This window comes from Rhineura floridana, chromosome 5 (assembly GCF_030035675.1).
Source record: "Rhineura floridana isolate rRhiFlo1 chromosome 5, rRhiFlo1.hap2, whole genome shotgun sequence".
Lineage (NCBI taxonomy): Eukaryota > Metazoa > Chordata > Lepidosauria > Squamata > Rhineuridae > Rhineura > Rhineura floridana.
Genome location: NC_084484.1, coordinates 599,021 through 610,092, shown reverse-complemented (window position 1 = coordinate 610,092; position 11,072 = coordinate 599,021).

Genomic DNA, 11,072 nt, shown 5'->3' with positions numbered 1-11,072 from the left:
TTTTAATGTAGATTTTGTATGTTTTAATTGTATGTGTTTTTATCTGGAAGCCGCCGCAAGTTCCAGTGTTGGACGGATGGCGGGATATAAATAGAGAAGAAGAAGAAGAATAACGGTGCTGACAGACTGACTGCTTTATAATCTGCTCCAGAGTTTTTCCAGGGATTGATGTTAGGCTGACTGGTCTGTAGTTCCCCAGTTTCTCCTTTTTGCCTTTTCTAAAGATAGGGACAACATTAGCTCTCCTCCAGTCATCCGGCACTTCACCAGTCCTCCATGATTTCGCAAAGATAATAGAGAGCGGTTCTGAGAGTTCTTCAGCCATTTCCTTCAATACTCTAGGATGCAGTTTATCAGGTCCTGCCGATTTGAACTCATTCAAAGTGATTAGGTATTCCTTGATCATTTGTCTATCAATGTCAAGCTCCAATCCTACCCCTTTTACTTCATGTTTCCCAGGAGGGTCATAGACCCTTTTTGGGGAGAAGACTGAGCCAAAGTAGGAATTGAGGACTTCTGCCTTTTCTTTGTCATCTGTTATCATTTTGCCATCCTCATTGAGTAGCAGTGCCACCATTTCTTTTCTCTGTCTTTTACTATGGATGTGCCTGAAGAAAGCTTTTTTGTTGCTTTTAGCATCCCTCGCTAACCTCAGCTCATTCTCAGCTTTAGCCTTCCTGATGCCAGCCCTGCAATTCTGTGATACCTGCCTGTACTCTTCCTTTGTGGCCTGGCCTTCTTTCCACTTCCTGTATGTGTCCTTCTTTTTGTTTTCAGGTCCTCTCTAAGCTTTTTGTGAAGCCACATTGGCTTCTTCTGCTGTTTTCCCCATTTTTTCCTTCTTGGAATTGCTTCCCATTGTGCTTTTAGAATTTCCTTTTTTAGAAACTCCCACCCATCTTGGACTCCTTTTCTTATTTGGGTCGTTTGCCATGGAACCGTACTTACAATTGTTCTGAGTCAGCTTTCCTGAAGTCCAGGGTACGCATATGGCTACTCTCAGCTTTTGCTTCTATTAAAATCAAGAATTCAAGTATGGTGTGGTCACTTTCCCCCAGAGTTCCCATAACTGCCACTTCATCCACCAAATAATCTCGATTGGTTAGAATCAAGTCCAGGATCCTCTAGTTGTTTCTTCCATTTTCTGTAGGAGAAAGTTATCTCCAACACAAGTCAGACATTTCTTGGAGGGGCCATGTTTGGCAGAATTTGTCTCTCAACAGATATAGGGATAATTCAAGTCCTCCATTACTATTACATCATGCCTCCTTGAAACATTGGCAATTTGCTTTTCAAAAGTTACATTCTTGTCTTCCTCTTGATTGGGTGGTCGGTAGTAGACTCCAAGCACCACATTCCTTTTAAATCTAGTTCTATTAAATCTTTCAACAATACCAGCTTTTACTTCATAATTGGTGACAAAGTGGTGAACTCCATGCTGTTTTGACAAGCAGCTTACGGCTCTGTTTAAAAATTCTTTGCCACGGTTTGTTTGGAGCTTTTTGGACTTTCTTCCACTCTGACTGAATATAACATTAAAAGCCTTAGAGACCTCTTTGCCTGTCTTGCCTTTTAAAGGCATTGCCCATGCATAGACAGAATATCTATGACTGATAAAATGTACCTATAGTTCTTGTTGTGCTTAGAAAATTGTTGCATATCTACTAAGTCAGCCAACCACTGGGCATCAGTATCAGACACAATAGTCTTGTTTCTTTTAAAATGGATTGTGGCTGGCTTATGCAGTGTGTAAGCATCCTAGTCTGAAAGCAATGTCAAAACATGTTTCCTTGTTAATGTTTTACTCTGCTTTTTTGCCTCCTGAAATAGCGGGTTCACTCCCCCAAAGCACCAAACCTCCCCAGGTCTGTACTAAATGTTTTTTAGATTTCTCCATGCTCTGCCATATTGCTGGTTGATATGGGTATGGACACAGAGGGTTAAAGCAACTATTTTTATTGGTACAAAAACTCCAGCTTTCAGGGTTCAGGCTTGGGACAGACACATGAAATGCAGGAAATATTAACAGCCTGTGGACTCTCAATGCGTAGATTTTCCAAATCACCATCATGCAGCACATCTTCCTATAGAAAACAAAGGGGCACTTTAGCAGTGAGGTTGCACCAAACTGGGAAAACAACACACTATTAAAAACACTGCTCAGAAACAAAATACTTACCTGGGGACTCTCTTGCTCCATGCCTTCATTTAAATCTTCTGGCCACTCAATTTCTTCAGCCTCCATTTCCTCAAATGGTTTAAGAAGTACACCTCCGTCCACAACCTCTGCAGATCTCATAAGTTCTTCTTCCTTCAGGAAATGAGCCTTCAGATCACACCTGCAATCACACTCTGTGTCGGACCAGGGTTCACTAGAATTTGCCTGGAGTGAGGTTTCAGGGTCTGGATCTTGTCTGGTAGTAAACACCGCTACAGGTAAGCTTGTTGCTGAAACAGAACCCTTTTTAATGAAATGTGCAGGGTCTTCCTTTCCAGAGCTAATTTTCATACCTGCTGGTGGGAATGATAAACTCCTAGGCTTTACCAGCCTTTTTGAGTGCATTGCCACCGGGGGCTCCTGCTGGGAGGAAGGGCAGGACATAAATCAAATAACAAACAAACAAACAAACAAACAAACAAATAAACAAACAAATAAATAAACAAATAAATAAACAAATAAATAAATAAACAAATAAATAAATAAACAAATAAATAAATAAATAAATAAATAAAAATTTCAAAGCTGCTGGAGGAAGGGAAAACCTACTAGCCCAAATGCTGCTCATGATGCTTCCATGCTCAATCCTCAGAACCTGTCTGGGCATGCAAAATGCACTCCTGTGCCAAGTCTGGCCTTCCCCTTTCCTGATTGGTTAGGACTTCAAAACCTTACCCTATTGGTCCGTGATTGGGTGATGTAGCTATAGAGGGGTCACTTGTCCCTATTGGGCTAATCTGGATAGGGTGGGGGCCAAAATGGACCTCTTTGGGGTCCATTTCCGGCACCCTATTTTGACCTAAGGAACAAACCTCTTCAGATTGGTCCCCTGGAGACCACATGCTTGTAGAGGGGTCACCAATCCAGGACCCTATTTTGAGTAAAAATGCATCCCTTGGTCCAGTGGGGGGGCCACATGCTCACAGGGGTCACACTGCTTCTATTTCTGGGGTGGGACATCCAGGGTTGGGGCTTCTGGGGCCCAGGATATCCAGTGAAATCATCAGGGGACCAGAACTTCCGAGGTGGAACTTCTGGGTTTGGGGATTCTGGGGACCAGGATACCCAGTGAAGTCATCGGGGAACCAGAACTTCCAGGGTGGGATATCCACTGACATCATCAATCAAACTCAAAAGGGGTGGGGCATAGCAGTTTGACAGGAGGTGATCTTTTTATACTACTACCAGGGAAAGTATATTCAGATGGAAGGATCAAAAGTGATTTAAGAATTACAGCAATTCTATTCAGATGCTTATGCTTGGATAAAATCAAGTTTTAAATAGTTAAAAAGCAAGCACTGTATTCATTTGTTGTGGTTATTTATCAATATTTCATAACTAACAAGGTTTATATTTTTTATTTTTGAGCAAAAAGAATTTGCCATTTCCACACAGCCATAAAGATCACTTGGTGCCGTTGGGCCAATATCTTGGCCCAAGAGTGGGAAATGTCCAGCCTTCAGGCAACTCATTTTCCCAAACCATGCCCATCTGCCCAATGCTGACATCACTAGTGACATCAGTTGATAGGTGGGAAAACAGGGTTTAAGACTTCACAGGCAAGGTAGCAGGATTTAATCCTTGCTCACCAGCTGAGTGGGAATTCAAGCAGTGTTCAGGTGTGCCAGAGAGTTCCCTGCAGGGAGCCCTCTTGCATGCCTGAACTCAGCACTAAACAGGATTGCTCCCCCTGCCCTGCATTGGCTGATGCAAAGAGAAACACAGTTTGAAGTAGTCTCCCTCCCTTTAAAGTTTGGTGGGAGGGGGAGACTGTTTCAAACAGGGCTGCAAAACAAGAGCCTGTTTCTTCATCACTGTGTGACAGAGTAGTCCTTGCCAAAGCTGATTCTGGAAGCAGGCATTGGCTCTGCCAGGGACTGCTCTATTGTGCAGCAATGAAGGAAAAATGTCTGCTTGCTTTAGAAAGCCTGTCCCATGCTGATCCTTTTCCAAGGGTGAAGGGATCGAGCCTTCCCCGTGCCCCTTCTTTCAAGCTCTGATTGCAGAGCTTGAAAGGAAGGGCATGGTGCATTCTCTGCAAGTGTAAGAGATTTTGACAAGTGGGTGGGGCAATCCACATGTCTGTCATATTATGTCATACCCACCCCCTGACAACACTCAGGTACCCTCACTCCCCTTACCTACCTGCTTGCCTTGCCTGTTTCTCCACTGCCACTGCTCTGCGCTGCCCTGGACAAACAAACACTGCTGCCATGCAATGCATCTAGGCTGCACACCGGCATCCCACCTACCCAGGCTGTTCCACTGTGCCTAGGCTACCCAATTGCTTGCCAAGGCAGCCACTGGTTAGCAATATTAACATGTCTGTTGTGTATTAGCTGTGTATCAGCCAGTGATGTCACCAACATTTGTAGCTCGCTGGTTTGGTGTATGTTCAGGTCATAATCTCTTTGTATTTTTTTAAAAAACCAAACACCATCTTTCTCAGTTCTTTTCTAGCTTGGAATATTCAGTGAGATTCTTAGCAATGAAGATCAGTGTTCAGTAATGCAGCTTCCTTCGTAGCTATATATGTCCAGGAGCTATTATTATTAATTTGTACTAAAACAGAAAAAGGAGTTACATTATTCAAGTCTTATTGAATTTACAGTTCAACTATTATAGAGACAAACTCCAGCCATCCCTTCCACTGTCCATCCCAGAACTTTACACACACTCAAAACAGCCAGTAAGACATGAATGCAAAGACAAGGACAAAAACCAAGTAAGAAAGAACAAACACAAAAGAAACATAATGAGTGTACATGAATATGTGATTCCAGTTAATGACTTTAAAAATTGATTAATGGCATTTGCATGCCACCCCACAACATGAAGTTCCCTGGGCAGTTTGCAACAAAAATACAGCTGTACATCATCGTGGTTTTTTGGGTTTTTTTTAAACCCTCAAGAAATTGAGTCTATATAGTAAGATATTTCCTAAAAGTGTCCTATACAGCTTTCTCTCTCTTCTGTTGCTGCACTGAAGATCTGCTATCCAGAATTCTGTACCAGGTGTGGTTTTAGCTTTTCAGGCTCAAAGCTCAATCTGTTCAGATGCCAAAAGAGTATTTGGTTTAGGTACTACTACAGCCCTCAGAACCCACTTGTTTTGTTCTTTGCACAGACTTCTGTGGGGTTGTATCCAATTAAGTTGTCCTGCTACAGTAAGGACTCCCACCTCTGCAACAGGACTTCCCCTCCCTCTTCTCATGCCCATCTAGGAGTTCCCCCAATGCTTCAGAGCAGATTGGTGGGCATGGGGGAACATGGAGAGGGGAGATGAAGTCCCATTGTGCAGACAGATGTTCTTGCACTAATGAGACAACTTCATTGGATACAACACTTACTCTGGAAGATGGTAAAATGGTTATGAATTACCAAATTAAGCAGTCATTGGTCGGGCAAGTTATCTTCTATGCTTGCAACCTTTCTTCCAAATCCTAATACATCTGTTAAGCAGTATCAGGAGCTGCAGATTATACAGCCACAAGAGTGCCTGTATACAATAGCCAGCGTGGATTTTTCACATTCCACAATAAATTGAAAATACCCCCATGCCATTCTGATGATTCCCATAAGATCATTTCAAAACAAAACCATAGAAAGCATATAGTCCTGAACTCAGAAACGCTTGCTTAACAACCCTCTAAAGTTTCATGGTGATACCCACAACAGTCAGAGAGAACAGAGAGTTCAAAGTGTAAAGAGAGAATAAAAGCCCAGAGCCCTTTTGGACTTTTTTGTCAGAGCTTTCATAATCTGCTGAAATTCATTAAAAATCAGCCATGTTCACCAAGTACCTGTAATCCTGTTACTGACCTTGCTCCATACTCTGACCTTCATCTTCTGCAGTTTAAAAGTAAAAAAAAATGCCTGGCTGATTTTTAATTAATTTAAGAAATTTTCCATTGAACTGAATGATACTGTCGGTCATACTCAGTAAGAACCAACTGTCAGTGTTCTAAAAGCCAGACTCACAGCTGCTTGGCTTGTCTAATCAGGGGGCCACACCCACACTAGACTTTGATTTCACTTGAGGCAGTCATGGCTTCCCTCAGATAATCCTGGGAAGTGTAGTTTGTGAAGGAAGGGTGCTGAGAGGAGACTCCTATTCCCCTGACAGAGCTCCAGTGGCCAGACTGGTTTAACAGTCAGCCACTTTGATTGAAGCTCTGTGAGGGGAACAGGGCGTCTCCTAGCCACTCTCAGCACCCTTCACTAACTACACTTCCCAGGATTCTTTGAGAGAAGCCATGACTGCCTAAACTGAAATAACAGTCTGGTGTGGATGTGGTCAGGGAGAGCTTTGGTTTAAATTTGGGTGGGAGGCTACATGTGCCTGCTGTAGAATAAAAAGATGGGGGAAACTCTGAAAAGCAACTATACTGTTCACAATGGTTTCATCTTGGAAAGGGGCTTCCCCTCTGCCCAGTGCGCACCCACCCAATCTCCTCCCCTCCCCTGGGTCAGTGTTGGACTATGACCTGGGAGACCAGGGTTCGAAGCCCCACACAGCCATGAAGCTCACTTGGTGACTTTGGGCCAGTCACTGCCTCTCAGCCTCAAAGGAAGGCAATGGTAAAACCACCTCTGAATACTGTTTTCCATGAAAACCTTATTCATAGGGTTGCCATAAGTTGGGATCAACTTGGAGGCAGTCCATTTCCATTTTCAAACATGATTGCACAGAAATAAATCCCATTGAACTCAAAAAGTATGCAATTGATCAAACCCACCCTCCCTTTTCCCCCCTATTCCCTTCCTCATGTCCCTCCCCTCCCCTCCCCTTTCCTTTGCCCCTTCCTCCCCATCCCCATCCCCTTCCAATCCCCTCCTTCCTCCCAATGGTCAGTTTTACCTATCTTAAGCATGATTGCACGGTAATAAATACTATTGAACTCTATATGCATGCAAAGGATCAAACTTGATCTCCCCTTCCTCTTCCTTTGTCCCCCTCCTTCTCCCCCATGGTCAGTTTTACCTATCATGGTTACATGATTGCATAGGAGTAAATTCCATTGAAAATAAGCATGCAAATGATCAGACCTACCTTTCCTCTCCTCTCTTCCTCCTCCCCTTCCCGCTCCAACCCTCCCCAGCCGGTTTTACCTATCCTGAGCATGATTGCACGGGAGTAAATCCCACTGAACTTGATAAACATGCAAATGAACAAACCTGTCCTTCTCCCCTCCCGCCTGTTCCCATCCCCCTTCTCCCCTCTGCCCTTCCTCCTCCCCTCCCCATCCCGTGGTCAGTTTCACCCATCATAAGCATGATTGCAGGGGAGTAAATCCCACTGAACTCAATAAGCATGCAAATGATCAATCCATTCTCAGCAAACTTGCACAGGATCCCACTTCTTACCTCTCCAATTAAAAAGCAGAGAAATTCACTAATAGGCAAGAAACCTTGTGGTTTAAGAGTGTACCTATAGCCCAGATATTTCTATCAAACTTTAAAAAGCAGGAAAATTAGGAAGCTATAGTGAATGCACCAGGGGAGCAGGAGACCTGACCTCCTCTCTGAGATATTGTACTGTCCTACAAATTGGTCAAAATACAAACACAATTTGGATTGGTCATTCACAGTCCAATCCACTTCCTGTGTAGCTTGGAAGAATTTGGTAACATGTGCCTCTGAGCATATGGTGAGTGATGGCCACACCTGCCATCTCCAAACATAGAGAATTACATTTTTGTAAGTGTTCTTCCTACTTTGCTTCTTTTCTATGTTACTACTGTTTCTACAGAGAATCTATCCTAGAAAATTTATCTCATTATTCATTTTAGCAGGGAGGAAGCAACATTATTAAGACAGTTGATATAGTTCTGATGGTCACTTTAAATATGTCTGATTTACTTTGCAATTTTAGTCAAGTTTCCTACTGGAAATCGTTTCCCCCCCCCCATTTCTGTGAATATGTGAAGTACAGCAACTCTTTGCAAAATTTACACTAAGAAAACTCCAAAAATAATTGTGGAATAATGGCACTGACTATTCTGCAGAATAGTCTCCAGTGGACATCAGGAGTGTCTCAGTCTGGGGTAAAGTGTCCATAAAAAGGTATATACTAGTGAAAATGATATAAAAACCTGCATTATTTTAGAGAAAATTGCTCTGCAAAAATATGTATGTTGGAGAAAATTGCTTACAAATATTTATATATCTGGAAAAATTAACACTAAAATGTTGATGAACTTTCATGAGGACTTATGTGAACTGATGTGGAAATGTGGAGAACTTTACTTTATAATAGAAAAATGAGACAGAGAGAGAAACTGACAGATTCATCCCTCCCTCCCAACCATTGGCCAAAACATCTGGAGGGCACCAGAGTGGGGAAGGCTGCCTTAGGAAATCCACTGGTATGTGGAAGACTTTGTAGCAATATGTTCCAAGTAAGCTTTGCAACTGAACACATTTACTGTGCTTCTCATGCTACCAGAATGACTTGCCTATATGGTATAAGTTATCACCGCAATGACTGAACAAGTAAAAACAAGGAAAACATCCTTTTTAACTGTGAATTAGAATATTGGAGTAATCTTTATTGAAAATATAAAAGGTTTACAAAGCCACTTATACACAGCATGGAAGAATTCATTAAACTGCACACATTCACTTTAAAAAATATTATCAGTGACATAAAGTCAATAATGTTTGTCATGAAATCTTTTTCATTTTCTCATTTTTGTTTGTTTGAAAGTTTCTGTGCAAGAGGTGCTTTTTCATGAAAGCAAGTATTTTACAAGCCATGAACAAATTCATTATAAGAATCACAACAATGTAACTATTTCCCCCATTAACAGTTGTTAAACCTCTAAAAAATAGTGCTGATTTAAAAATTAAATATATACAGTCAAAAAGAGCTTGTAACTAATGCTGCATCAGCTACACACAATGCTTATATTGCTGTGTATCTTTTCTCAGTAAGGATTTTAATAATAGGCCAAATGTGTAACATAACAGCATTAACAGAGGCTTATTACTTTCCAATTCAGCTGCTAGTTGATGCCTCTCCTCAAGGCTATAGTAGGGATAGCTACAAAATAGACCATTACTTTTAAACCATAACATTTTTGTTAGCAACTTCCAGGCTAACAAGGACTGTAAGCTGCCAAAAGTGTATTCAACATTTACTTTCTGCATTGTGAGCACCAAGAAGGAAAACAACATGCTGAGTATTAAGCAAGCAGTTCAATGCTAAAAACATAATTGCAGCCTTAGATTTTAGTAGCAGACAGCATTGTTCTGATCCTGCAATCTACTCAGTAAACCCAATGCCTGGGTAAAACCCCACTGCCTAGAGCAACTGCCCCAATTAATTTCGATTGAAAAAATACATTTTTACACAGATTTTACTCTCTCTGGTTTAAATCAGCAGAAACACCAGGAGCAGAAAAGATCCTCATGTGCATCTGAACACATGGATTTTTGAGTTGCATTAATACTGTACACTGAAAAAAATGAGTTTAAATTATTGGATATAGGCACTGAATTATTATCTCCCCCACCCTAAACATATTTCTAAAAACACAAGCAGGTCTCAGTGCCTCATTTTTGGCAAGATGATACACTCAAGCATGTTGACTGGGGCTTCTGAAATAACCACGTAAGTTTTTAAAAACTCCAAGGTCACCATAAATAGTCACCAAGGCACAATATGACTAATGCCCCTGAGACTCTGGTCTGGGTTTATAACCATTCCCTTCCTCTATGAGTAAATGAGAAGAGTTAAGAAAAATACAGTATTTTATAGGAAATATATTTACAGAAAATCTAGCATGTCTAAAGACTATATAGTTTTTAATCACCTTTTTTTGTTTTACAAAAAAGACCTTTAAAGTTGTAATATAAAGATTGGTCCATTTTTAATTACCAGCAAGCCAAACTCTAATGATTTCACTCAACTTAAATGGTATCCAAATATAACTTTGCAGTATTGCTAAAATAGAGGTAACTATATTCTAAACATCTTGATGAATGCTAAATAAATGATTCAATTTTAGAGCTTTTTTGCATTTTGTAATGAATTTAGGTTGAAATTATAATGTACAAATAAAAATGTTTAATATGAACACTGTAATTTAAACCCATGCTTTCCATTTAAGTGAACTGGCAGCTTCAGATAGGAATACAAAAAAAAATGAGCAAACAGTTTTGTTTTCTTCTAAACAAAGTTTTAATAATCCACCTCTGGGTCATATGAGCTCTGAATCCTCCACCAAAAATGCTGAAGTATTTCAGGTATAATCTACTCCATGACAAAAAGTGCATCAACTGTTTCTTATTAACATGAAGGAAATTGTGAGTGGTTGTTTGAATGGTGAACATTAGAATCAATTAGAAAAAAAGGTATTGGCCCCAATCTAGGTTGTCCTGTTTAACTGTATGCGACTAAATTGACCTGGATTGAGATGCATAACTCCATCTACAACTGATGCATTCATCATACCTGAGAGAGCAGATAAGCATTGCAATGTGTGTGTATCACCTGCATACATGGGTCTCTTTCATTGAATTGATTCCTTTGCATGTCATTAGTTTTGCTGTAGAATATTAGATTCATGCTCTGAGAAGGTGAGAATGTAAATACAAAAATGATATCCTGAGGGCTAAACAGCAATAGAAAGTGAAAGCATTTGGTGGAGAATGTTTACATTAATACATAAACAGCCATTGCTGAAAACATCTAATGGGAAACAATTATCTTTGTCCATAAAAAGTCATGCCAAAATGTCAAACTCTTAAGGTAGCAGAGTGTTTTTGCATTTGCAGGCTAATGAGATTAACGTTCTGAAGTTAGTCACTATAAAGCATAGAAAGCTTGGAGGATCATTGCACATCAAGA